The 26,498-nt window shown below is 46.1% G+C and overlaps 1 long non-coding RNA gene across 1 annotated transcript in view; it reads right to left on the bottom strand.

The window, feature by feature from the left end:
- Positions 1-26,498, bottom strand: part of LOC134947715 (uncharacterized) — a 134,945-nt gene that overhangs the window by 11,978 nt on the left and 96,469 nt on the right. The window contains exons 2-3 of the long non-coding RNA XR_010182718.1: positions 7,414-7,536; positions 3,612-3,734 (exon numbers count right to left, since the gene is read on the bottom strand). This is a non-coding gene — a long non-coding RNA (uncharacterized LOC134947715). The remainder of the gene's footprint in view (positions 1-3,611; positions 3,735-7,413; positions 7,537-26,498) is intronic.

Raw genomic sequence — 26,498 nt, forward strand, 5'->3', positions numbered from 1 at the left:
ATACACTCTATGATGCCACACAGCCAACTAATGGGCTGAAACTTGTAATAGGCTTACTACAAGGCCCGAAGCTATGCACAGCTATAGCAAACAAGTATATATAATAAAAACGGGAACAGGATGATTAGACAAAACAATTAAGATTCAATTGCTCGTTCAGTCCTCTGGGAGCCACAGTGTCCAATGAATGGATCCATCGCGCCTCCAGTTGCAGTAGCCTCCTGCCTCTATCGCCACCTCTAACATTCGGGGGGACATGATCTATGAGTTTATAGCGCAATGTGGCTAAAGTGTGCCTATGCAATTTAAAGTGACGAGCCACCGGCTGTTCGGAATCCGAGCCCTCCAATGCATGCCTAATCGACATTCTATGTGTCGCCATTCTTTCACGAAGAGTGCACGTAGTTTTGCCAATATATAGCAGCCCACACGGGCAACGTATGAAGTATATGACAAACTTGCTGGTACAAGTCAATACATGCTTAATGTCTATTTTCTTCCCAGTGTGCGGATGACTAAAAGAATTCCCGGGTTCCAAATAGCTACAGGTTGTGCAGCCCGTACACTTATAGCAGCCAGGCTTGCGTGAAAGAAAATTCAGTTTGGGGGGTTGTTGAAGGTGAGAAATATCATTAACCACTAGTAGATCTTTGAGATTCTTACTTCTGGAGAAACATGGCATAATCTGATGATCCCTGAATCCCTTCAATTCAGGATCCAGAGTCACAATCGGCCATAGGTCTTTGGCTGTTTTGACCATGAATTTGCTGTCATGTTGGTATTGTTGGACAAATGGCAATTTTTTCTTGTCCGGCGTACCTTTGGATTTGGGTTCCATCAACTGTGGCCTAGGTACCGCCAAGGCTTTGGACTTTGCTCGGACCAGGTCTTCATATCTATAACCTTTTGCTAGAAACATATGCAACATTTCATTAATTGCTGTTTCCGCTTTATCATATGTATCAGCAATTCTCCGTGCCCTCAAAAACTGGGAGTATGGGATGCCCCCAATACAGGCCGGAGGATGCTGGCTGGAGGCATGTAAATATGTATTCCGGTCCGTGGGCTTCTTGTAGAGGTCAGTAGACAAACAATTATCTACCAAGGATATTTTGACGTCCAGATAATTGACAGTCGAGTCACTGATAACATAGGTGAATTTAATGTTATTATCTCTAGTGTTGATCTGTCGTATAGCATCTTCCAGATCTTCCTTACCTCCTTGCCATATCAGGAACACGTCATCTATAAATCTTGTAATCCACACTATCCCCTGTGCAAAAACTGGAAAATCAAATAACAAGTCACTCTCTTTGGAAAACATGAAGGCGTTCGCGAACGCCGGGGCTACACATGACCCCATCGCGCAACCCTTTTGCTGTAAGAACCATTGGCCGTCAAAGAGAAAATAATTGCGCTTAAGGGTAAGTCCCAGTAACTGGATTAAAAAATCAATATCAGGACCGCTGTATTCTGTATCGCTGAGGAGTAAATTTCTTGTGGCCGTCATGCCTTCTTCATGAGGAATATTGGTATATAGGGATACCACGTCCATCGTGCATAATAAACACCCCGGAGGAAGGGGCGAAAACTGCTGTAATTTTTTAAGGAATTAAGTGGTGTCTTTAAGGTACATAGATTGTCTTTGCACCACTGGCTGTAAATACACGTCTATATATTGGGAGACTTTGTAATATAAAGAATCCCTTGCAGCGATAATCGGCCTGCCAGGTGGATTCATCAAATTTTTATGGATTTTGGGTATGGTATAGAGGACAGGGGCAATGGGATACTCCTGCCTCAAATTTTTAAACATAGAATCTGAAATAATACCATCCTCCAGCGCCTTAGTCAGTATATCATCAAGCTCGAATTTATACTGTACCGTTGGGTCAAGTTCCAGTTTTTTGTAAACATCAGGGTCGTTCAATTGAGAATAGATTTCCTTTTTATAATCGGAGAGATTGAGTACAACAATACCGCCACCCTTGTCGGCGGTCCGTATCACTATATCAGTGTATGACCGCAGATTGGCTAATGCCAAACGTTCCTGTTTATTTATGTTACTATGTAGGGCTTTAGCACTCTTGCCATGTCTGATCACTTTCTGATCCAGGGTTCGTGTATAACATTTCAGAGAGAGGTTATTAGAAAAAGGGTCGAATTTAGACCTGACCTTAAGTTGAGGAGGAACATAAGGTCCAGGGGTTATTTGTTGCGTAGGTTGCTTGTCAAAATATTCCTTAATTCTGAGCTGTCTGGCAAACCTGTAGGAGTCGACCTGCCATTGAAGGACATCAAATTTCCCGGATGGTATAAATGTTAAGCCTTTACTAAGGAGGGAAAGTTCATGTTGAGTCAGGATCCGGTCAGATAGATTGAATACAGTGGTTACTTCCTCGCTTTTGGACCTTTTTTTGAGGTCTCTTTTCCACTGCCCCCCCCTCCGCGTGCGGTTTTTGGGGGTATTCCGCGCTGAGCGCGGGTGCGAACCCCTAAAGGGGGTTTACTGGAACCAGACGTACCTGCCTCCTCTGATCCACTATAGGAAGTGTATTCGCCACTAGAGGTATCCCGGTCAGTGTTTCTGAAATTCCTCCTCCTATCCCTAAACCTCTGGCGGTTCAGAGCACCAGGATTTTGGACCCAAGAGTATACCTTGCTTTCCATATAGTCACGTTGGACTGTGGCAAGCTTCTCTTTCTTGAATTTGACCAAATTGGTTTTATAAGTGTCCATCTGCTCAGTTAATTTCTCCAGCCATTTAGTCTCCTGATCGGCCGTCAGGGTCTCCATATGTAGATCTTCAAACTTAGTGATACTGGATTTTATCAATTTTAATTCTCGCGCCGACTCCTCTATTACCAAAATAATGAGATCAAAACTGCACTTATTGAGTACGGCCACCCATCTCCTACAAAAATCTTGGTTATATCTCCCAATAGTAGGGGTATTCCTGATCCGGAATCCCCTGGGGATTTGTTTGTTGCGATGGTAATCGGAGAGGGTAACCCCGTGCATTAGAAAGTCCATTTCTTTTTTCTTATATTTAAGGAGCTCAAAATATAGCTGTTCATTGGAGTCAGAGCCTTTAGCAGTGGAGAAATCATCTGTAAAATAGATATCTTGTGCCTCCGCATCCGAAAAACTCAGAGTTTCCCCTAAGGGTAAGGCTATACTGCGGTAGCCACTGGCCTCATAAGACATGGTGTGCGTGCCTTGTCCGTTAATCAGTTCACCACAGTGTAGTAGCACAAACCGTGCTGGTGCAAACAATCACCCACCCGTGTGGTTCTTCCGGAGAAAGTAAATGATGGACAGGTGCCTTGTAAGAAACAGGAGGGCTGTGGGGTGCTATCCTCACTTGTTCCTCCTGAACTATGTACGTAGCAAGGGTACCGGCACTCCGTCTCCAGGCTGTATAGGTGCCTCGGTGCCTCCAATGCAGTGCTGGGCAGCAAGGCAATATAGTGTAGAGGAGAAAAGTGGCACTCGAACGGACTTCTTACTTCACATAAACAGAATGGGCGCCGCACGCCACAATGGGTTAACGTTTCAGTTTTATTTTACAAAACTTTCGTCAGAACAAGGAATAATACAAAACAGCTTACCTTTATACTTTAAAACACCCGTGAAGACACCCACATGGAGACAGGAACCGCTGGACGCAGGGCCGGTGACGTCACGCTCCCGCGACGTGCGCTCATCTGCGCCTGTGCCGGACCCTTCGTTTCCTAGCAACATGTAAAACAATCGTGAAAAAACCATCACCATAACAACTGACTGTCAGGCCGCACTGTTATACACTCTATGATGCCACACAGCCAACTAATGGGCTGAAACTTGTAATAGGCTTACTACAAGGCCCGAAGCTATGCACAGCTATAGCAAACAAGTATATATAATAAAAACGGGAACAGGATGATTAGACAAAACAATTAAGATTCAATTGCTCGTTCAGTCCTCTGGGAGCCACAGTGTCCAATGAATGGATCCATCGCGCCTCCAGTTGCAGTAGCCTCCTGCCTCTATCGCCACCTCTAACATTCGGGGGGACATGATCTATGAGTTTATAGCGCAATGTGGCTAAAGTGTGCCTATGCAATTTAAAGTGACGAGCCACCGGCTGTTCGGAATCCGAGCCCTCCAATGCATGCCTAATCGACATTCTATGTGTCGCCATTCTTTCACGAAGAGTGCACGTAGTTTTGCCAATATATAGCAGCCCACACGGGCAACGTATGAAGTATATGACAAACTTGCTGGTACAAGTCAATACATGCTTAATGTCTATTTTCTTCCCAGTGTGCGGATGACTAAAAGAATTCCCGGGTTCCAAATAGCTACAGGTTGTGCAGCCCGTACACTTATAGCAGCCAGGCTTGCGTGAAAGAAAATTCAGTTTGGGGGGTTGTTGAAGGTGAGAAATATCATTAACCACTAGTAGATCTTTGAGATTCTTACTTCTGGAGAAACATGGCATAATCTGATGATCCCTGAATCCCTTCAATTCAGGATCCAGAGTCACAATCGGCCATAGGTCTTTGGCTGTTTTGACCATGAATTTGCTGTCATGTTGGTATTGTTGGACAAATGGCAATTTTTTCTTGTCCGGCGTACCTTTGGATTTGGGTTCCATCAACTGTGGCCTAGGTACCGCCAAGGCTTTGGACTTTGCTCGGACCAGGTCTTCATATCTATAACCTTTTGCTAGAAACATATGCAACATTTCATTAATTGCTGTTTCCGCTTTATCATATGTATCAGCAATTCTCTGTGCCCTCAAAAACTGGGAGTATGGGATGCCCCCAATACAGGCCGGAGGATGCTGGCTGGAGGCATGTAAATATGTATTCTGGTCCGTGGGCTTCTTGTAGAGGTCAGTAGACAAACAATTATCTACCAAGGATATTTTGACGTCCAGATAATTGACAGTCGAGTCACTGATAACATAGGTGAATTTAATGTTATTATCTCTAGTGTTGATCTGTCGTATAGCATCTTCCAGATCTTCCTTACCTCCTTGCCATATCAGGAACACGTCATCTATAAATCTTGTAATCCACACTATCCCCTGTGCAAAAACTGGAAAATCAAATAACAAGTCACTCTCTTTGGAAAACATGAAGGCGTTCGCGAACGCCGGGGCTACACATGACCCCATCGCGCAACCCTTTTGCTGTAAGAACCATTGGCCGTCAAAGAGAAAATAATTGCGCTTAAGGGTAAGTCCCAGTAACTGGATTAAAAAATCAATATCAGGACCGCTGTATTCTGTATCGCTGAGGAGTAAATTTCTTGTGGCCGTCATGCCTTCTTCATGAGGAATATTGGTATATAGGGATACCACGTCCATCGTGCATAATAAACACCCCGGAGGAAGGGGCGAAAACTGCTGTAATTTTTTAAGGAATTAAGTGGTGTCTTTAAGGTACATAGATTGTCTTTGCACCACTGGCTGTAAATACACGTCTATATATTGGGAGACTTTGTAATATAAAGAATCCCTTGCAGCGATAATCGGCCTGCCAGGTGGATTCATCAAATTTTTATGGATTTTGGGTATGGTATAGAGGACAGGGGCAATGGGATACTCCTGCCTCAAATTTTTAAACATAGAATCTGAAATAATACCATCCTCCAGCGCCTTAGTCAGTATATCATCAAGCTCGAATTTATACTGTACCGTTGGGTCAAGTTCCAGTTTTTTGTAAACATCAGGGTCGTTCAATTGAGAATAGATTTCCTTTTTTATAATCGGAGAGATTGAGTACAACAATACCGCCACCCTTGTCGGCGGTCCGTATCACTATATCAGTGTATGACCGCAGATTGGCTAATGCCAAACGTTCCTGTTTATTTATGTTACTATGTAGGGCTTTAGCACTCTTGCCATGTCTGATCACTTTCTGATCCAGGGTTCGTGTATAACATTTCAGAGAGAGGTTATTAGAAAAAGGGTCGAATTTAGACCTGACCTTAAGTTGAGGAGGAACATAAGGTCCAGGGGTTATTTGTTGCGTAGGTTGCTTGTCAAAATATTCCTTAATTCTGAGCTGTCTGGCAAACCTGTAGGAGTCGACCTGCCATTGAAGGACATCAAATTTCCCGGATGGTATAAATGTTAAGCCTTTACTAAGGAGGGAAAGTTCATGTTGAGTCAGGATCCGGTCAGATAGATTGAATACAGTGGTTACTTCCTCGCTTTTGGACCTTTTTTTGAGGTCTCTTTTCCACTGCCCCCCCCTCCGCGTGCGGTTTTTGGGGGTATTCCGCGCTGAGCGCGGGTGCGAACCCCTAAAGGGGGTTTACTGGAACCAGACGTACCTGCCTCCTCTGATCCACTATAGGAAGTGTATTCGCCACTAGAGGTATCCCGGTCAGTGTTTCTGAAATTCCTCCTCCTATCCCTAAACCTCTGGCGGTTCAGAGCACCAGGATTTTGGACCCAAGAGTATACCTTGCTTTCCATATAGTCACGTTGGACTGTGGCAAGCTTCTCTTTCTTGAATTTGACCAAATTGGTTTTATAAGTGTCCATCTGCTCAGTTAATTTCTCCAGCCATTTAGTCTCCTGATCGGCCGTCAGGGTCTCCATATGTAGATCTTCAAACTTAGTGATACTGGATTTTATCAATTTTAATTCTCGCGCCGACTCCTCTATTACCAAAATAATGAGATCAAAACTGCACTTATTGAGTACGGCCACCCATCTCCTACAAAAATCTTGGTTATATCTCCCAATAGTAGGGGTATTCCTGATCCGGAATCCCCTGGGGATTTGTTTGTTGCGATGGTAATCGGAGAGGGTAACCCCGTGCATTAGAAAGTCCATTTCTTTTTTCTTATATTTAAGGAGCTCAAAATATAGCTGTTCATTGGAGTCAGAGCCTTTAGCAGTGGAGAAATCATCTGTAAAATAGATATCTTGTGCCTCCGCATCCGAAAAACTCAGAGTTTCCCCTAAGGGTAAGGCTATACTGCGGTAGCCACTGGCCTCATAAGACATGGTGTGCGTGCCTTGTCCGTTAATCAGTTCACCACAGTGTAGTAGCACAAACCGTGCTGGTGCAAACAATCACCCACCCGTGTGGTTCTTCCGGAGAAAGTAAATGATGGACAGGTGCCTTGTAAGAAACAGGAGGGCTGTGGGGTGCTATCCTCACTTGTTCCTCCTGAACTATGTACGTAGCAAGGGTACCGGCACTCCGTCTCCAGGCTGTATAGGTGCCTCGGTGCCTCCAATGCAGTGCTGGGCAGCAAGGCAATATAGTGTAGAGGAGAAAAGTGGCACTCGAACGGACTTCTTACTTCACATAAACAGAATGGGCGCCGCACGCCACAATGGGTTAACGTTTCAGTTTTATTTTACAAAACTTTCGTCAGAACAAGGAATAATACAAAACAGCTTACCTTTATACTTTAAAACACCCGTGAAGACACCCACATGGAGACAGGAACCGCTGGACGCAGGGCCGGTGACGTCACGCTCCCGCGACGTGCGCTCATCTGCGCCTGTGCCGGACCCTTCGTTTCCTAGCAACATGTAAAACAATCGTGAAAAAACCATCACCATAACAACTGACTGTCAGGCCGCACTGTTATACACTCTATGATGCCACACAGCCAACTAATGGGCTGAAACTTGTAATAGGCTTACTACAAGGCCCGAAGCTATGCACAGCTATAGCAAACAAGTATATATAATAAAAACGGGAACAGGATGATTAGACAAAACAATTAAGATTCAATTGCTCGTTCAGTCCTCTGGGAGCCACAGTGTCCAATGAATGGATCCATCGCGCCTCCAGTTGCAGTAGCCTCCTGCCTCTATCGCCACCTCTAACATTCGGGGGGACATGATCTATGAGTTTATAGCGCAATGTGGCTAAAGTGTGCCTATGCAATTTAAAGTGACGAGCCACCGGCTGTTCGGAATCCGAGCCCTCCAATGCATGCCTAATCGACATTCTATGTGTCGCCATTCTTTCACGAAGAGTGCACGTAGTTTTGCCAATATATAGCAGCCCACACGGGCAACGTATGAAGTATATGACAAACTTGCTGGTACAAGTCAATACATGCTTAATGTCTATTTTCTTCCCAGTGTGCGGATGACTAAAAGAATTCCCGGGTTCCAAATAGCTACAGGTTGTGCAGCCCGTACACTTATAGCAGCCTGGCTTGCGTGAAAGAAAATTCAGTTTGGGGGGCTGTTGAAGGTGAGAAATATCATTAACCACTAGTAGATCTTTGAGATTCTTACTTCTGGAGAAACATGGCATAATCTGATGATCCCTGAATCCCTTCAATTCAGGATCCAGAGTCACAATCGGCCATAGGTCTTTGGCTGTTTTGACCATGAATTTGCTGTCATGTTGGTATTGTTGGACAAATGGCAATTTTTTCTTGTCCGGCGTACCTTTGGATTTGGGTTCCATCAACTGTGGCCTAGGTACCGCCAAGGCTTTGGACTTTGCTCGGACGCTATACGACAGATCAACACTAGAGATAATAACATTAAATTCACCTATGTTATCAATGACTCGACTGTCAATTATCTGGACGTCAAAATATCCTTGGTAGATAATTGTTTGTCTACTGACCTCTACAAGAAGCCCACGGACCGGAATACATATTTACATGCCTCCAGCCAGCATCCTCCGGCCTGTATTGGGGGCATCCCATACTCCCAGTTTTTGAGGGCACGGAGAATTGCTGATACATATGATAAAGCAGAAACAGCAATTAATGAAATGTTGCATATGTTTCTAGCAAAAGGTTATAGATATGAAGACCTGGTCCGAGCAAAGTCCAAAGCCTTGGCGGTACCTAGGCCACAGTTGATGGAACCCAAATCCAAAAGTACGCCGGACAAGAAAAATTTGCCATTTGTCCAACAATACCAACATGACAGCAAATTCATGGTCAAAACAGCCAAAGACCTATGGCCGATTGTGACTCTGGATCCTGAATTGAAGGGATTCAGGGATCATCAGATTATGCCATGTTTCTCCAGAAGTAAGAATCTCAAAGATCTACTAGTGGTTAATGATATTTCTCACCTTCAACAGCCCCCCAAACTGAATTTTCTTTCACGCAAGCCAGGCTGCTATAAGTGTACGGGCTGCACAACCTGTAGCTATTTGGAACCCGGGAATTCTTTTAGTCATCCGCTCACTGGGAAGAAAATAGACATTAAGCATGTATTGACTTGTACCAGCAAGTTTGTCATATACTTCATACGTTGCCCGTGTGGGCTGCTATATATTGGCAAAACTACGTGCACTCTTCGTGAAAGAATGGCGACACATAGAATGTCGATTAGGCATGCATTGGAGGGCTCGGATTCCGAACAGCCGGTGGCTCGTCACTTTAAATTGCATAGGCACACTTTAGCCACATTGCGCTATAAACTCATAGATCATGTCCCCCCGAATGTTAGAGGTGGCGATAGAGGCAGGAGGCTACTGCAACTGGAGGCGCGATGGATCCATTCATTGGACACTGTGGCTCCCAGAGGACTGAACGAGCAATTGAATCTTAATTGTTTTGTCTAATCATCCTGTTCCCGTTTTTATTATATATACTTGTTTGCTATAGCTGTGCATAGCTGCGGGCCTTGTAGTAAGCCTATTACAAGTTTCAGCCCATTAGTTGGCTGTGTGGCATCATAGAGTGTATAACAGTGCGGCCTGACAGTCAGTTGTTATGGTGATGGTTTTTTCACGATTGTTTTACATGTTGCTAGGAAAAAAGGGTCCGGCACAGGCGCAGATGAGCGCACGTCGCGGGAGCGTGACGTCACCGGCCCTGCGTCCAGCGGTTCCTGTCTCCATGTGGGTGTCTTCACGGGTGTTTTAAAGTATAAAGGTAAGCTGTTTTGTATTATTCCTTGTTCTGACGAAAGTTTTGTAAAATAAAACTGAAACGTTAACCCATTGTGGCGTGCGGCGCCCATTCTGTTTATGTGAAGTAAGAAGTCCGTTCGAGTGCCACTTTTCTCCTCTACACTATATTGCCTTGCTGCCCAGCACTGCATTGGAGGCACCGTGGCACCTATACAGCCTGGAGACGGAGTGCCGGTACCCTTGCTACGTACATAGTTCAGGAGGAACAAGTGAGGATAGCACCCCACAGCCCTCCTGTTTCTTACAAGGCACCTGTCCATCATTTACTTTCTCCGGAAGAACCACACGGGTGGGTGATTGTTTGCACCAGCACGGTTTGTGCTACTACACTGTGGTGAACTGATTAACGGACAAGGCACGCACACCATGTCTTATGAGGCCAGTGGCTACCGCAGTATAGCCTTACCCTTAGGGGAAACTCTGAGTTTTTCGGATGCGGAGGCACAAGATATCTATTTTACAGATGATTTCTCCACTGCTAAAGGCTCTGACTCCAATGAACAGCTATATTTTGAGCTCCTTAAATATAAGAAAAAAGAAATGGACTTTCTAATGCACGGGGTTACCCTCTCCGATTACCATCGCAACAAACAAATCCCCAGGGGATTCCGGATCAGGAATACCCCTACTATTGGGAGATATAACCAAGATTTTTGTAGGAGATGGGTGGCCGTACTCAATAAGTGCAGTTTTGATCTCATTCTTTTGGTAATAGAGGAGTCGGCGCGAGAATTAAAATTGATAAAATCCAGTATCACTAAGTTTGAAGATCTACATATGGAGACCCTGACGGCCGATCAGGAGACTAAATGGCTGGAGAAATTAACTGAGCAGATGGACACTTATAAAACCAATTTGGTCAAATTCAAGAAAGAGAAGCTTGCCACAGTCCAACGTGACTATATGGAAAGCAAGGTATACTCTTGGGTCCAAAATCCTGGTGCTCTGAACCGCCAGAGGTTTAGGGATAGGAGGAGGAATTTCAGAAACACTGACCGGGATACCTCTAGTGGCGAATACACTTCCTATAGTGGATCAGAGGAGGCAGGTACGTCTGGTTCCAGTAAACCCCCTTTAGGGGTTCGCACCCGCGCTCAGCGCGGAATACCCCCAAAAACCGCACGCGGAGGGGGGGCAGTGGAAAAGAGACCTCAAAAAGAGGTCCAAAAGCGAGGAAGTAACCACTGTATTCAATCTATCTGACCGGATCCTGACTCAACATGAACTTTCCCTCCTTAGTAAAGGCTTAACATTTATACCATCCGGGAAATTTGATGTCCTTCAATGGCAGGTCGACTCCTACAGGTTTGCCAGACAGCTCAGAATTAAGGAATATTTTGACAAGCAACCTACGCAACAAATAACCCCTGGACCTTATGTTCCTCCTCAACTTAAGGTCAGGTCTAAATTCGACCCTTTTTCTAATAACCTCTCTCTGAAATGTTATACACGAACCCTGGATCAGAAAGTGATCAGACATGGCAAGAGTGCTAAAGCCCTACATAGTAACATAAATAAACAGGAACGTTTGGCATTAGCCAATCTGCGGTCATACACTGATATAGTGATACGGACCGCCGACAAGGGTGGCGGTATTGTTGTACTCAATCTCTCCGATTATAAAAAGGAGATCTATTCTCAATTGAACGACCCTGATGTTTACAAAAAACTGGAACTTGACCCAACGGTACAGTATAAATTAGAGCTTGATGATATACTGACTAAGGCGCTGGAGGATGGTATTATTTCAGATTCTATGTTTAAAAATTTGAGGCAGAAGTATCCCATTGCCTCTGTCCTCTATACCATACCCAAAATCCATAATAATTTGATGAATCCACCTGGCAGGCCGATTATCGCTGCAAGGGATTCTTTATATTACAAAGTCTCCCAATATATAGACGTGTATTTACAGCCAGTGGTGCAAAGACAATCTATGTATCTTAAAGACACCACTTCATTCCTTAAAAAATTACAGCAGTTTTCGCCCCTTCCTCCGGGGTGTTTATTATGCACGATGGACGTGGTATCCCTATATACCAATATTCCTCATGAAGAAGGCATGACGGCCACAAGAAATTTACTCCTCAGCGATACAGAATACAGCAGTCCTGATATTGATTTTTTTAATCCAGTTACTGGGACTTACCCTTAAGCGCAATTATTTTCTCTTTGACGGCCAATGGTTCTTACAGCAAAAGGGTTGCGCGATGGGGTCATGTGTAGCCCCGGCGTTCGCGAACGCCTTCATGTTTTCCAAAGAGAGTGACTTGTTATTTGATTTTCCAGTTTTTGCACAGGGGATAGTGTGGATTACAAGATTTATAGATGACGTGTTCCTGATATGGCAAGGAGGTAAGGAAGATCTGGAAGATGCTATATGACAGATCAACACTAGAGATAATAACATTAAATTCACCTATGTTATCAGTGACTCGACTGTCAATTATCTGGACGTCAAAATATCCTTGGTAGATAATTGTTTGTCTACTGACCTCTACAAGAAGCCCACGGACCGGAATACATATTTACATGCCTCCAGCCAGCATCCTCCGGCCTATATTGGGGGCATCCCATACTCCCAGTTTTTGAGGGCACGGAGAATTGCTGATACATATGATAAAGCGGAAACAGCAATTAATGAAATGTTGCATATGTTTCTAGCAAAAGGTTATAGATATGAAGACCTGGTCCGAGCAAAGACCAAAGCCTTGGCGGTACCTAGGCCACAGTTGATGGAACCCAAATCCAAAGGTACGCCGGACAAGAAAAAATTGCCATTTGTCCAACAATACCAACATGACAGCAAATTCATGGTCAAAACAGCCAAAGACCTATGGCCGATTGTGACTCTGGATCCTGAATTGAAGGGATTCAGGGATCATCAGATTATGCCATGTTTCTCCAGAAGTAAGAATCTCAAAGATCTACTAGTGGTTAATGATATTTCTCACCTTCAACAGCCCCCCAAACTGAATTTTCTTTCACGCAAGCCAGGCTGTTATAAGTGTACGGGCTGCACAACCTGTAGCTATTTGGAACCCGGGAATTCTTTTAGTCATCCGCACACTGGGAAGAAAATAGACATTAAGCATGTATTGACTTGTACCAGCAAGTTTGTCATATACTTCATACGTTGCCCGTGTGGGCTGCTATATATTGGCAAAACTACGTGCACTCTTCGTGAAAGAATGGCGACACATAGAATGTCGATTAGGCATGCATTGGAGGGCTCGGATTCCGAACAGCCGGTGGCTCGTCACTTTAAATTGCATAGGCACACTTTAGCCACATTGCGCTATAAACTCATAGATCATGTCCCCCCGAATGTTAGAGGTGGCGATAGAGGCAGGAGGCTACTGCAACTGGAGGCGCGATGGATCCATTCATTGGACACTGTGGCTCCCAGAGGACTGAACGAGCAATTGAATCTTAATTGTTTTGTCTAATCATCCTGTTCCCGTTTTTATTATATATACTTGTTTGCTATAGCTGTGCATAGCTGCGGGCCTTGTAGTAAGCCTATTACAAGTTTCAGCCCATTAGTTGGCTGTGTGGCATCATAGAGTGTATAAGCCGCTCATAACTTTATTGTGATTACATAAACCTTTTCTTTAAGCTAGCTTATCACTAAATAAAACCACACATCACACTGAAATAAAGACACGGACACAGTAGCTGGAGTTAAAGGTCAGACGATGTTTATTAATAGCTGACCAACTCTTTAAACTAATAATTGAGGCCGAATTAGAATTGATTTGAATATATATTTAACTTTAGTTTGGAGGATGGCAAAACAGAAAACCGCTGCCAAACACCAGCACCAGTCACCTAGATGAAAAACCACCAAACCAAGGAGGGGAGTACACATACCCCGCCTCCTTCCCGCATAACCCGCATTGTGCTGGCCTTACCCCTCTTTCTCTGGCAAACGTTCGGTTCCCGCAGGGGAACGTCTAAATGTCCAACCGCAAGAAAAGGACACACCTGCCGTCCTTCTAAAGAGGGAGCCCCACAATGACCACTTATGCCTGTGTGACAGCTGGTTGGCAGCGATTTCCCGCCAATCTGGCTTTCAATAGCCCACGCAAGAACAAAAAACGTAGCCACATTCTGGGAGGGCGGGCGGGCATAAACTGAATGGCAAGAGGAAGTCTGGCAAAATGGCCACCACCTATATACTAACCTAACACCCTCCTCTTCATCTTGATGCACAACCCTCTAATCCAATAGGAAAAAACCAACTGGGAAAACTGATCTGCCTAGCAACTGCTTAGTCATTTCAACAACCAATCACAAAAAGTTGATCGCTTATATGGCCTCAGGCTTATGCAGCCTTCAGCTTATCTAACAGTGCGGCCTGACAGTCAGTTGTTATGGTGATGGTTTTTTCACGATTGTTTTACATGTTGCTAGGAAACGAAGGGTCCGGCACAGGCGCAGATGAGCGCACGTCGCAGGAGCGTGACGTCACCGGCCCTGCGTCCAGCGGTTCCTGTCTCCATGTGGGTGTCTTCACGGGTGTTTTAAAGTATAAAGGTAAGCTGTTTTGTATTATTCCTTGTTCTGACGAAAGTTTTGTAAAATAAAACTGAAACGTTAACCCATTGTGGCGTGCGGCGCCCATTCTGTTTATGTGAAGTAAGAAGTCTGTTCGAGTGCCACTTTTCTCCTCTACACTATATATATATATATATATATATATATATATATATATATATATATATATTAGTGATGTGCACCGGAAATTTTTTGGGTTTTGTGTTTTGGTTTTGGGTTCGGTTCCGCGGCCGTGTTTTGGGTTCGGACGCGTTTTGGCAAAACCTCACCGAAATTTTTTTGTCGGATTCGGGTGTGTTTTGGATTCGGGTGTTTTTTTCAAAAAACCCTAAAAAACAGCTTCAATCATAGAATTTGGGGTCATTTTGATCCCATAGTATTATTAACCTCAATAACCATAATTTCCACTCATTTTCAGTCTATTCTGAACACCTCACATCTCACAATATTATTTTTAGTCCTAAAATTTGCACCGAGGTCGCTGGATGGCTAAGCTAAGCGACCCAAGTGGCCGACACAAACACCTGGCCCATCTAGGAGTGCCACTGCAGTGTCAGACAGGATGGCCCTTCAAAAAAATTGTCCCCAAACAGCACATGATGCAAAGAAAAAAAGAGGCGCAATGAGGTAGCTGTGTGACTAAGCTAAGCGACCCAAGTGGCCGACACAAACACCTGGCCCATCTAGGAGTGGCACTGCAGTGTCAGACAGGATGGCACTTCAAAAAAATACTCCCCAAACAGCACATGATGCAAAGAAAAAAAGAGGCGCACCAAGGTCGCTGTGTGACTAAGCTAAGCGACACAAGTGGCCGACACAAACACCTGGCCCATCTAGGAGTGGCACTGCAGTGTCACGCAGGATGGCCCTTCAAAAAAATACTCCCCAAACAGCACATGATGCAAAGAAAAAAAGAGGCGCAATGAGGTAGCTGTGTGACTAAGCTAAGCGACCCAAGTGGCCGACACAAACACCTGGCCCATCTAGGAGTGGCACTGCAGTGTCACGCAGGATGGCCCTTCAAAAAAATACTCCCCAAACAGCACGTGATGCAAAGAAAAATGAAAGAAAAAAGAGGTGCAAGATGGAATTGTCCTTGGGCCCTCCCACCCACCCTTATGTTGTATAAACAGGACATGCACACTTTAACGAACCCATAATTTCAGTGACAGGGTCTGCCACACGACTGTGACTGAAATGACTGGTTGGTTTGGGCCCCCACCAAAAAAGAAGCAATCAATCTCTCCTTGCACAAACTGGCTCTACAGAGGCAAGATGTCCACCTCCTCCTCATCGTCCGATTCATCACCCCTTTCACTGTGTACATCCCCCTCCTCACAGATTATTAATTCGTCCCCACTGGAATCCACCATCTCAGGTCCCCGTGTACTTTCTGGAGGCAATTGCTGCTGGTGAATGTCTCCACGGAGGAATTGATTATAATTCATTTTAATGAACATCATCTTCTCCACATTTTCTGGAAGTAACCTCGTACACCGATTGCTGACAAGGTGAGCGGCTGCACTAAACACTCTTTCGGAGTACACACTGGAGGGAGGGAAACTTAGGTAGAATAAAGCCAGTTTCTGCAAGGGCCTCCAAATTGCCTCTTTTTCCTGCCAGTATACGTACGGACTGTCTGACGTGCCTACTTGGATGCGGTCACTCATATAATCCTCCACCATTCTTTCAATGGTGACAGAATCATATGCAGTCACAGTAGACGACATGTCAGTAATCGTTGGCAGGTCCTTCAGTCCGGACCAGATGTCAGCACTCGCTCCAGACTGCCCTGCATCACCGCCAGCGGGTGGGCTCGGAATTCTTAGCCTTTTCCTCGCACCCCCAGTTGCGGGAGAATGTGAAGGAGGAGCTGTTGACGGGTCACGTTCCGCTTGACTTGACAATTTTCTCACCAGCAGGTCTTTGAACCCCTGCAGACTTGTGTCTGCCGGAAAGAGAGATACAACGTAGGTTTTAAATCTAGGATCGAGCACGGTGGCCAAAATGTAGTGCTCTGATTTCAACAGATTGACCACCCGTGAATCCTGGTTAAGCGAATGAAGGGCTCCCTCCACAAGTCCCACATGCCTAGCGGAATCGCTCTGTTTTAGCTCCTCCTTCAATGTCTCCAGCTTCTTCTGCAAAAGCCTGATGAGGGGAATGACCTGACTCAGGCTGGCAGTGTCTGAACTGACTTCACGTGTGGCAAGTTCAAAGGGTTGCAGAACCTTGCACAACGTTGAAATCATTCTCCACTGCGCTTGAGACAGGTGCATTCCACCTCCTTTGCCTATATCGTGGCCAGATGTATAGGCTTGAATGGCCTTTTGCTGCTCCTCCATCCTCTGAAGCATATAGAGGGTTGAATTCCACCTCGTTACCACCTCCTGCTTCAGATGATGGCAGGGCAGGTTCAGGTATTTTTGGTGGTGCTCCAGTCTTCTGTACGCGGTGCCTGAATGCCAAAAGTGGACCGCAATTCTTCGGGCCACCGACAGCATCTCTTGCACGCCCCTGTCGTTTTTTAAATAATTCTGCACCACCAAATTCAAGGTATGTGCAAAACATGGGACGTGCAGGAATTTGCCCAGATGTAATGCACGCACAATATTGCTGGCGTTGTCCGATGTCACAAATCCCCAGGAGAGTCCAATTGGGGTAAGCCATTCTGCGATGATCTTCCTCAGTTGCCGTAAGAGGTTTTCAGCTGTGTGCGTATTCTGGAAAGCGGTGATACAAAGCGTAGCCTGCCTAGGAACGATTTGGCGTTTGCGAGATGCTGCTACTGGTGCCACCGCTGCTGTTCTTGCAGCGGGAGGCAATACATCTACCCAGTGGGCTGTCACAGTCATATAGTCCTGAGTCTGCCCTGCTCCACTTGTCCACATGTCCGTGGTTAAGTGGACATTGGGTACAACTGCATTTTTTAGGACACTGGTGAGTCTTTTTCTGAGGTATGTGTACATTTTCGGTATTGCCTGCCTAGAGAAATGGAACCTAGATGGTATTTGGTACCGGGGACACAGTACCTCAATCAAGTCTATAGTTGGCTCTGAATTAATGATGGATACCAAACCACGTTTCTCACCGCCCAGGCTGCCAAGGCCTCAGTAATCCGCTTTGCAGCAGGATGACTGCTGTGATATTTCATCTTCCTCGCAAAGGACTGTTGGACAGTCAATTGCTTACTGGAAGTAGTACAAGTGGTCTTCCGACTTCCCCTCTGGGATGCCGATCGACTCCCAGCAGCAACAACAGCAGCATCAGCAGCAGTAGGCGTTACACTCAAGGATGCATCGGAGGAATCCCAGGCAGGAGAGGACTCGTCAGACTTGCCAGTGACATGGCCTGCAGGACTATTGGCTTTCCTGGGTAAGGAGGAAATTGACACTGAGGGAGTTGGTGGTGTGGTTTGCAGGAGCTTGGTTACAAGAGGAAGGGATTTACTGGTCAGTGGACTGCTTCCGCTGTCGCCCAAAGTTTTTGAACTTGTCACTGACTTATGATGAATGCGCTGAAGGTGACGTATAAGGGAGAATGTTCCGAGGTGGTTAACGTCCTTACCCCTACTTATTACAGCTTGACAAAGGCAACACACGGCTTGACACCTGTTGTCCGCATTTGTGTTGAAATAATTCCACACCGAAGAGCTGATTTTTTTTGTATTTTGACCAGGCATGTCAATGGCCATATTCCACCCACGGACAACAGGCGTCTCCCCGGGTGCCTGACTTAAACAAACCACCTCACCATCAGAATCCTCCTTGTCAATTTCCTCCCCAGCGCCAGCAACACCCATATCCTCATCCTGGTGTACTTCAACACTGACATCTTCAATTTGACTATCAGGAACTGGACTGCGGGTGCTCCTTCCAGCACTTGCAGGGGGCGTGCAAATGGTGGAAGGCGCAAGCTCTACCCGTCCAGTGTTGGGAAGGTCAGGCATCGCAACCGACACAATTGGACTCTCCTTGGGGATTTGTGATTTCGAAGAACGCACAGTTCTTTGCTGTGCTTTTGCCAGCTTAAGTCTTTTCTTTTTTCTAGCGAGAGGATGAGTGCTTCCATCCTCATGTGAAGCTGAACCACTAGCCATGAACATAGGCCAGGGCCTCAGCCGTTCCTTGCCACTCCGTGTCGTAAATGGCATATTGGCAAGTTTACGCTTCTCCTCAGATGCTTTTAATTTTGCTTTTTGGGTCATTTTACTGATCTCTTGTGTTTTGGAATTTACATGCTCTGTACTATGACATTGGGCATCGGCCTTGGCAGACGACGTTGATGGCATTTCATCGTCTCGGCCATGACTAGTGGCAGCAGCTTCAGCACGAGGTGGAAGTGGATCTTGATCTTTCCCTATTTTTTTAACCTCCACATTTTTGTTCTCCCTATTTTAATGCGCTCAACTAAAAGGCACCACAGGTATACAATGTAGATGGATGGATAGTATACTTATTATTATTAATGGATGAGTGACTGACATACTGCTATATACAGTATAATAAATGGACCTGGTGGACACTGTCAGCAAACTGCTAAACTAGTATAAAGAAAAAAAGCCACCACAGGTATACAATGTAGATGGATGGATAGTATACTTATGGATGACGAGTGACGACACAGAGGTAGGTACAGCAGTGGCCTACCATACTGCTATATATTGTATAATGGACCTGGTTGACACTGTCAGCAGACTGCTAAACTAGTACTACTAGTATAAAAAAAAAGCCACCACAGGTATACAATGTAGATGGATGGATAGTATACTTATGGACGAGTGACTGACGACACAGAGGTAGGTACAGCAGTGGCCTACCGTACTGCTATATACAGTATAATGGACCTGGTGGACACTGTCAGCAGACTGCTAAACTAGTACTACTAGTATAAAAAAAAAGACACCACAGGTATACAATGTAGATGGATGGTAGTATACTTATGGACGACGAGTGACGACACAGAGGTAGGTACAGCAGTGGCCTACCGTACTGCTATATACAGTATAATGGACCTGGTGGACCCTGTCAGCAGACTGCTAAACTAGTACTACTAGTATAAAAAAAAAGCCACCACAGGTATACAATGTAGATGGATGGTAGTATACTTATGGACGACGAGTGACGACAAAGAGTTAGGTACAGCAGTGGCCTACCGTACTGCTATATACAGTATAATGGACCTGGTGGACACTGTCAGCAGACTGCTAAACTAGTACTTCTAGTATAAAAAAAAGCCACCACAGGTATACAATGTAGATGAATGGTAGTATACTTATGGACGACGAGTGACGACACAGAGGTAGGTACAGCAGTGGCCTACCGTACTGCTATATACAGTATAATGGACCTGGTGGACACTGTCAGCAGACTGCTAAACTAGTACTACTAGTATAAAAAAAAGCCACCACAGGTATACAATGTAGATGGATGGATAGTATACTTATGGACGACGAGTGACGACACAGAGGTAGGTACAGCAGTGGCCTACCGTACTGCTATATACAGTATAATGGACCTGGTGGACACTGTCAGCAGACTGCTAAACTAGTACTACTAGTATAAAGAAAAAAAGCCACCACAGGTATACAATGTAGATGGATGGATAGTATACTTATGGACGACGAGTGACGACACAGAGGTAGGTACAGCAGTGGCCTACCGTACTGCTATATACAGTATAATGGACCTGGTGGACACTGTCAGCAGACTGCTAAACTAGTACTACTAGTATAAAGAAAAAAAGCCACCACAGGTATACAATGTAGATGGATGGATAGTATACTTATGGACGACGAGTGACGACACAGAGGTAGGTACAGCAGTGGCCTACCGTACTGCTATATACAGTATAATGGACCTGGTGGACACTGTCAGCAGACTGCTAAACTAGTACTACTAGTATAAAAAAAAGCCACCACAGGTATACAATGTAGATGGATGGATAGTATACTTATGGACGACGAGTGACGACACAGAGGTAGGTACAGCAGTGGCCTACCGTACTGCTATATACAGTATAATGGACCTGGTGGACACTGTCAGCAGAATGCTAAACTAGTACTACTAGTATAAAAAAAAAAGCCACCACAGGTATACAATGTAGATGGATGGATAGTATACTTATGGACGACGAGTGATGACACAGAGGTAGGTACAGCAGTGGCCTACCGTACTGCTATATACAGTATAATGGACCTGGTGGACACTGTCAGCAGACTGCTAAACTAATACTACTAGTATAAAGAAAAAAAGCCACCACAGGTATACAATGTAGATGGATGGATTGTATACTTATGGACGACGAGTGATGACACAGAGGTAGGTACAGCAGTGGCCTACCGTACTGCTATATACAGTTTAATGGACCTGGTGGACACTGTCAGCAGACTGCTAAACTAGTACTACTAGTATAAAGAAAAAAAGCCACCACAGGTATACAATGTAGATGGATGGATAGTATACTTATTATTATTATTATTATTATTACATTTTATTTATAAGGCGCCACATGTGTTTCGCATCGCCGTACAAAGGACAGTACAGGGGACAAAACATTGCATTACAGTAAATAAATAACATAAATAGAGTACAGGTAACAGAGCACCACACATTCTCAAGACATAATACAGCTAAGATGTAAGTATTGAGGGAGTGATCATCGTACTACTAGAGGCTGGTGGCCATAGATGGAGATGAGCCTTTACTAGCAGGATAAAGATGGTCGTTGAGTAGGGGAGAGCTGTGAGTGAAATGTGTTGAGACGAGGGCTTAGATAACAAGAGGAAAGAGGGCCCTGCTCTGAAGAGCTAACAATCTATTGGGGAGGGGCGACAGACAGATGACAAGAGGTGCAGGCAAGTGGGAGGTAGCCTGATGGCAGTATGCAAGCAAAGCTGAGATGTTCACGGCATGAGGCAGAGGGGTGGAGGCGCGGCTTAAGCACTGGGTTATGCATCGGGAGGGTATGCTTTGATGAATAGGTGGGTTTTTAGTGCCCGTTTGAAGCTTTGCAAGGTTGGGGAGAGTCTAATGGAGCGGGGGAGTGCGTTCCACTGAAGGGGTGCAGCACGGGCAAAATCCTGAACTCGTGCATGAGAAGCAGTGACCAGGGCGGTGGAGAGGCGACGGTCATTAGTCGACCGTAGGGGGCGGGAGGGAGTATGAAGGGAAAGGAGGTTGGAGATGTAGGGAGCAGTGGAATTAGAGATGGCCTTGTATGTGAGGGTGAGGAGTTTGAAGAGGATTCTGTAGGGGAATGGGAGCCAGTGTAGATTTTGTTGAAGGGGAGTGGCAGATGTGGTGCGGCGGGAGAGGAAGATAAGCCTAGCTGCGGAGTTCAGGACAGATTGGAGGGGAGCAAGATGGGAGCAAGCGAGGCCAGTGAGGAGAACATTGCAGTAGTCAAGTCGTGAGATGACCAGTGAGTGGATGATGAGTTTAGTTGCACTCTGGGAGAGATATGGCCTGATACGAGCAATGTTGCGTAGCTGGAAACGACAGGATTGTGCCAGAGCTTGGATGTGGGGTGCAAAGGAGAGGGAGGAGTCAAGAGTGACGCCCAGGCAGCGGAGTTGGGGAACGGGGGGGAGATGGTGGTGTTGTCAACAATGATGGAGATATTGGTCGGGGGTGTTGCTCTGGATGGGGGGAAGATGATGAGTTCCGTTTTGTCCATGTTGAGCTTTAGAGAGCGTTCAAACATCCAGGAGGAGATTGCAGAGAGGCAGCTGGAAACCTGAGAGAGGACAGAGGGGGACAGATCAGGAGATGAGAGGTAGAGTTGTGTGTCATCAGCATAGAGGTGGTATTGAAGGCCAAATGAGTTAATGAGCACACCCAGGGAAGAGGTATACAGGGAGAACAGAAGGGGTCCAAGGACAGAACCCTGAGGGACACCAACAGGAAGGATGGAAGGGTGTGAGGTGGTACTTGTGGCAGACACAGAGAAGGAGCGGTTAGTGAGGTAAGAAGAAAACCAGTCAAGGACAGTGCTAGAGAGGCCAGCGTTTTGGAGTGTTCCGAGGAGGAGAGGATGATCTACGGTGTCAAAGGCAGCAGAGAGGTCCAGAAGGATGAGCAGAGAGAAGTGGCCCCTGGATTTGGCCGAAAGCAGGTCATTGGTGACTTTCACCAGGGCAGTCTCAGTTGAGTGGAGTGGGCGAAAGCCAGATTGTAGTGGATCGAGGATGGAGTTGTCAGAGAGGTAGCTTGTGAGACGGCTGTAGACTAGTCGTTCAAGTAATTTGGAGGCGAAAGGGAGAAGAGAGATGGGGTGGTAGTTAGTGGGTGATGAGGGGTCGAGGTTGGGTTTTTTGAGAATAGGCGAGACCAGAGCATGTTTGAATGGTGAGGGGAAGATGCCGGTGGAGAGGGACAGGTTAAAGAGGTGAGCAAGGTGGGAGCAGGCAGTGGGGGAGAGGGAGCGGAGAAGACGGGAGGGAAGGGGGTCCAGGGGGCAGGTGGTGGGGGGGGAGGATAAGATGAGGGAGTGGACTTCCTTTTCTGAAGTCGGATGGAAGGAGGACAGGGTGGGATAGATGGAGGGGAGGGATAAAGGGGGCAGGGGGGTAGCAGAGGGGTGACGGCGGGAGATGTCGTGTCGGATATCCTCAATTTTGGAGATGAAGAAGGAGGCAAAGTCAGTGGCAGTGAGGGAGGATGGGAGGGGAGGAGGAGGGGGGCGAAGGAGAGTGTTGAAAGTTTCAAAGAGACGGCGTGGACAGGAGGACTGAGAAGAGATGAGTGCTTGGAAAAAGGATTGCTTGGCGAGGGAAAGAGCAGAGCTGTAGGAGGAGAGAATAAACTTGAAATGGAGGCAGTCCGCCAGAGAGTGAGATTTCCTCCAGGAGCGTTCAGCAGAGCGTGAGCATTTTTGTAAGAAACGTGTTAGTTTGGTGTGCCAGGGTTGGGGTTTGGAGCGGCGGAGGGGGACAGAGGAGAGGGGGGCCACAGAGTCGAGAGCAGCGGTTAGGGAAGAGTTATAGAAGGTGGCTGCCTGGTTGGGACAAGTCATAGTGGAAAGAGGAGAGAGGAAAGTCTCGAGGGAGGACATGAAAGTGGGGTTGAGAGACCCGAGATTGCGTCTGGTGGTGGTGGGTCTGGGCGTGGAGAGGAGGAGGGAGGATGAGAGGGTGAAAGAAAGCAGATGGTGGTCAGAGAGAGGGAAGGGAGAGTTTGAGAAATCAGAGAGATCACATCGGTGGGTGAAGACAAGGTCGAGGGAGTGGCCAAGATTGTGAGTAGCGGTGGAGGTCCATTGAGAAAGTCCAAAGGAGGTGGAAAGGGTGAGAAGATTAGTGGAAGCGGCATTAGTGATGTCAATAGGGATGTTAAAGTCTCCGAGGATGACAGAGGGGAGGTCGGAGGAGAGAAAGTGGGGAAGCCAGGCAGCAAAGTTGTCAAGGAAAGGTGAACAGTGGCCAGGGGGGCGGTAGATCACTGCCACAAGAAGGTGAATGGGGTAGAAGAGGCGGATAGTGTGGACCTCGAAGGTGGAGAAGGTGAGAGAGGGCTCAGGTGGGATGACACGAAAGGTGCAGTTAGGGGAGAGAAGGATGCCCACGCCTCCACCCTGGCGACCATCAGTTCTGACTGTGTGGGTGAAGGAGAGGCCTCCATAGGAGAGGGCAGCAGGGGAGGTGGTGTCAGAGGAGGAGAGCCAGGTTTCAGTGATGGCGAGAAGGTGAAAAGAGTGGGAGATGAAGAGGTCGTGGATAGTTGGCAGCTTGTTGCAGATTGATCTAGCATTCCAGAGTGCACAGGAGAAAGGAAGGGAGGGGACAGGGGAGATAGGGATAAGGTTGGCTAGGTTCTGAGTGTTTGTGGGTGATTTTGAATTTGGGGGGTGAGACCTGGCAGTGTGGATTGGTATGTGACAGGATCGAGGAGCCATAATTTGGTACAGTAGTGTTCAGGGGAATAGAATGGTGTAGGTGTAATATAGAATGAACAAGGAGAATGTGGGGTGTAATGTAAGCAAAAGACAGTGCAAACTGAATTTTATGAAATAATGGTAGGAACAGAAAGGCTGAGATGGATACACAGTGGTTGAAGATTGTGTAAATGAGAGTGTGAGCAATGTGTGAGAGCAGTAGGGCTGCTACTTAATCAGACAGGTTGTTCAGTATCCAGGCTGTGCAGGCTGCAGTCGTTGCTGGTAGTGGCATAGGTAACTCACTGTAGTCTGTTGTTTGCAGTTCTTTTGTGGAGGTGGGGGAGATAGTCTGCTGTCTCTCTGTTTCTCTCCTGTTTATCTCCGTATATCTCCAAATATTATATCATACTTTACACTAACATACTTAGCAACTAAAATGCTTGCAGCCTAAGATGCTTGCAGCATTGATCTATACTAGTTAAATAACCATGCAGACATGGATACAGGGTTAATTGATAGCAGCCCCCACCCTCTGAAAACTCCACCCACAACAAAAGGTTGCTTCAAGGTGTGAACAAATCACTATACCCCCACTAATACACAGTGAGAACAGACTATAGTCTGGCCTAGAAATAACTAGTTAAAGATAAAATTATCAATACCTAGCATAGTACAAAAAGCATGTAATGGCTGGATATCAAAGTTGCAGCAGTGAGAGATTGTCAGTACCTAGCATAGTACAAAAAGCATGTAATGGCTGGATATCAAAGTTGCAGCAGTGAGAGATTGTCAGTACCTAGCATAGTACAAAAAGCACCCTTATGGACGACGAGTGACGACACAGAGGTAGGTACAGCAGTGGCCTACCGTACTGCTATATACAGTAGAATGGACCTGGTGGACACTGTCAGCAGACTGCTAAACTAGTATAAAAAAAAGCCACCACAGGAGTGTTTTTCAGGCAGACAAACGTATACTGGTGGTCACTGTCAGCAAAACTGTGCACTGTACTCCTGCTATAGCTGCTCCCCAGTCCCCACAATTAAGCATTGGGAGCACTGAGCACCGATATATCATGCAGCACACTGAGCACAGATATGGTATGGAGCGTTTTTTTCAGGCAGAGAACGGATAAAAAAAAACTGGTGGTCATTATCAGCAAAACTCTGCACTCTACTCCGAGTCCTAACAGCTGCTCCCCAATCCTCCCCACAATTAGTAATAAAACAAGCAATCAACTGTCTCTTCTACAATTATAAACGGGGAGGACGCCAGCCACGTCCTCTCCCTATCAATCTCAATGCACGTGTGAATGGCGGCGACGCGCGGCTGCTTATATAGAATCCGAATCTCGCGAGAATCCGACAGCGGGATGATGACGTTCGGGCGCGCTCGGGTTAGCCGAGCCATACGGGAGAATCCGAGTATGGCTCGGACCCGTGTAAAAAAGGTGAAGTTCGGGGGGGTTCGGTTTCTCGGAAACCGAACCTGCTCATCACTAATATATATACACTACTCAAAAAATAAAGGGAACACTTAAACAACACAATGTAACTCCAAGTCAATCACACTTCTGTGAAATCAAACTGTCCACTTAGGAAGCAACACTGATTGACAATCAATTTCACATGCTGTTGTGCAAATGGAATAGACAACAAGTGGAAATTATAGGCAATCAGCAAATCACCCCCAATAAAGGAGTTGATCTGCAGGTGGTGACCACAGACCACTTCTCAGCTCCTATGCTTTCTGGCTGATGTTTTGGTCATTCTTGAAAGCTGGCGGTGCTTTCACTCTAGTGGTAGCATGATACGGAGTCTACAACCCACACAAGTGGCTCAGGTAGTGCAGCTCATCCAGGATGGCACATTAATTCAAGCTGTGGCAAGAATGTTTGCTGTGTCTGTCAGCGTAGTGCCCAGAGCATGGAGGCGCTACCAGGAGACAGGCCAGTACATAAGGAGACGTGGAGGATGCCGTAGGAGGGCAACAACCCAGCAGCAGGACCGCTACCTCCGCCTTTGTGCAAAGAGAAACAGGAGGAGCACTGCCAGAGCCCTGCAAAATGACCTCCAGCAAGCCACAAATGTGCATGTGTCTAATCAAATGATCAGAAACAGACTCCAAGAGGGTGGTATGAGGGCCCGACGT

The sequence above is a fragment of the Pseudophryne corroboree genome, chromosome 8, assembly GCF_028390025.1.
Source record: "Pseudophryne corroboree isolate aPseCor3 chromosome 8, aPseCor3.hap2, whole genome shotgun sequence".
NCBI classification, from domain to species: Eukaryota; Metazoa; Chordata; class Amphibia; order Anura; family Myobatrachidae; genus Pseudophryne; species Pseudophryne corroboree.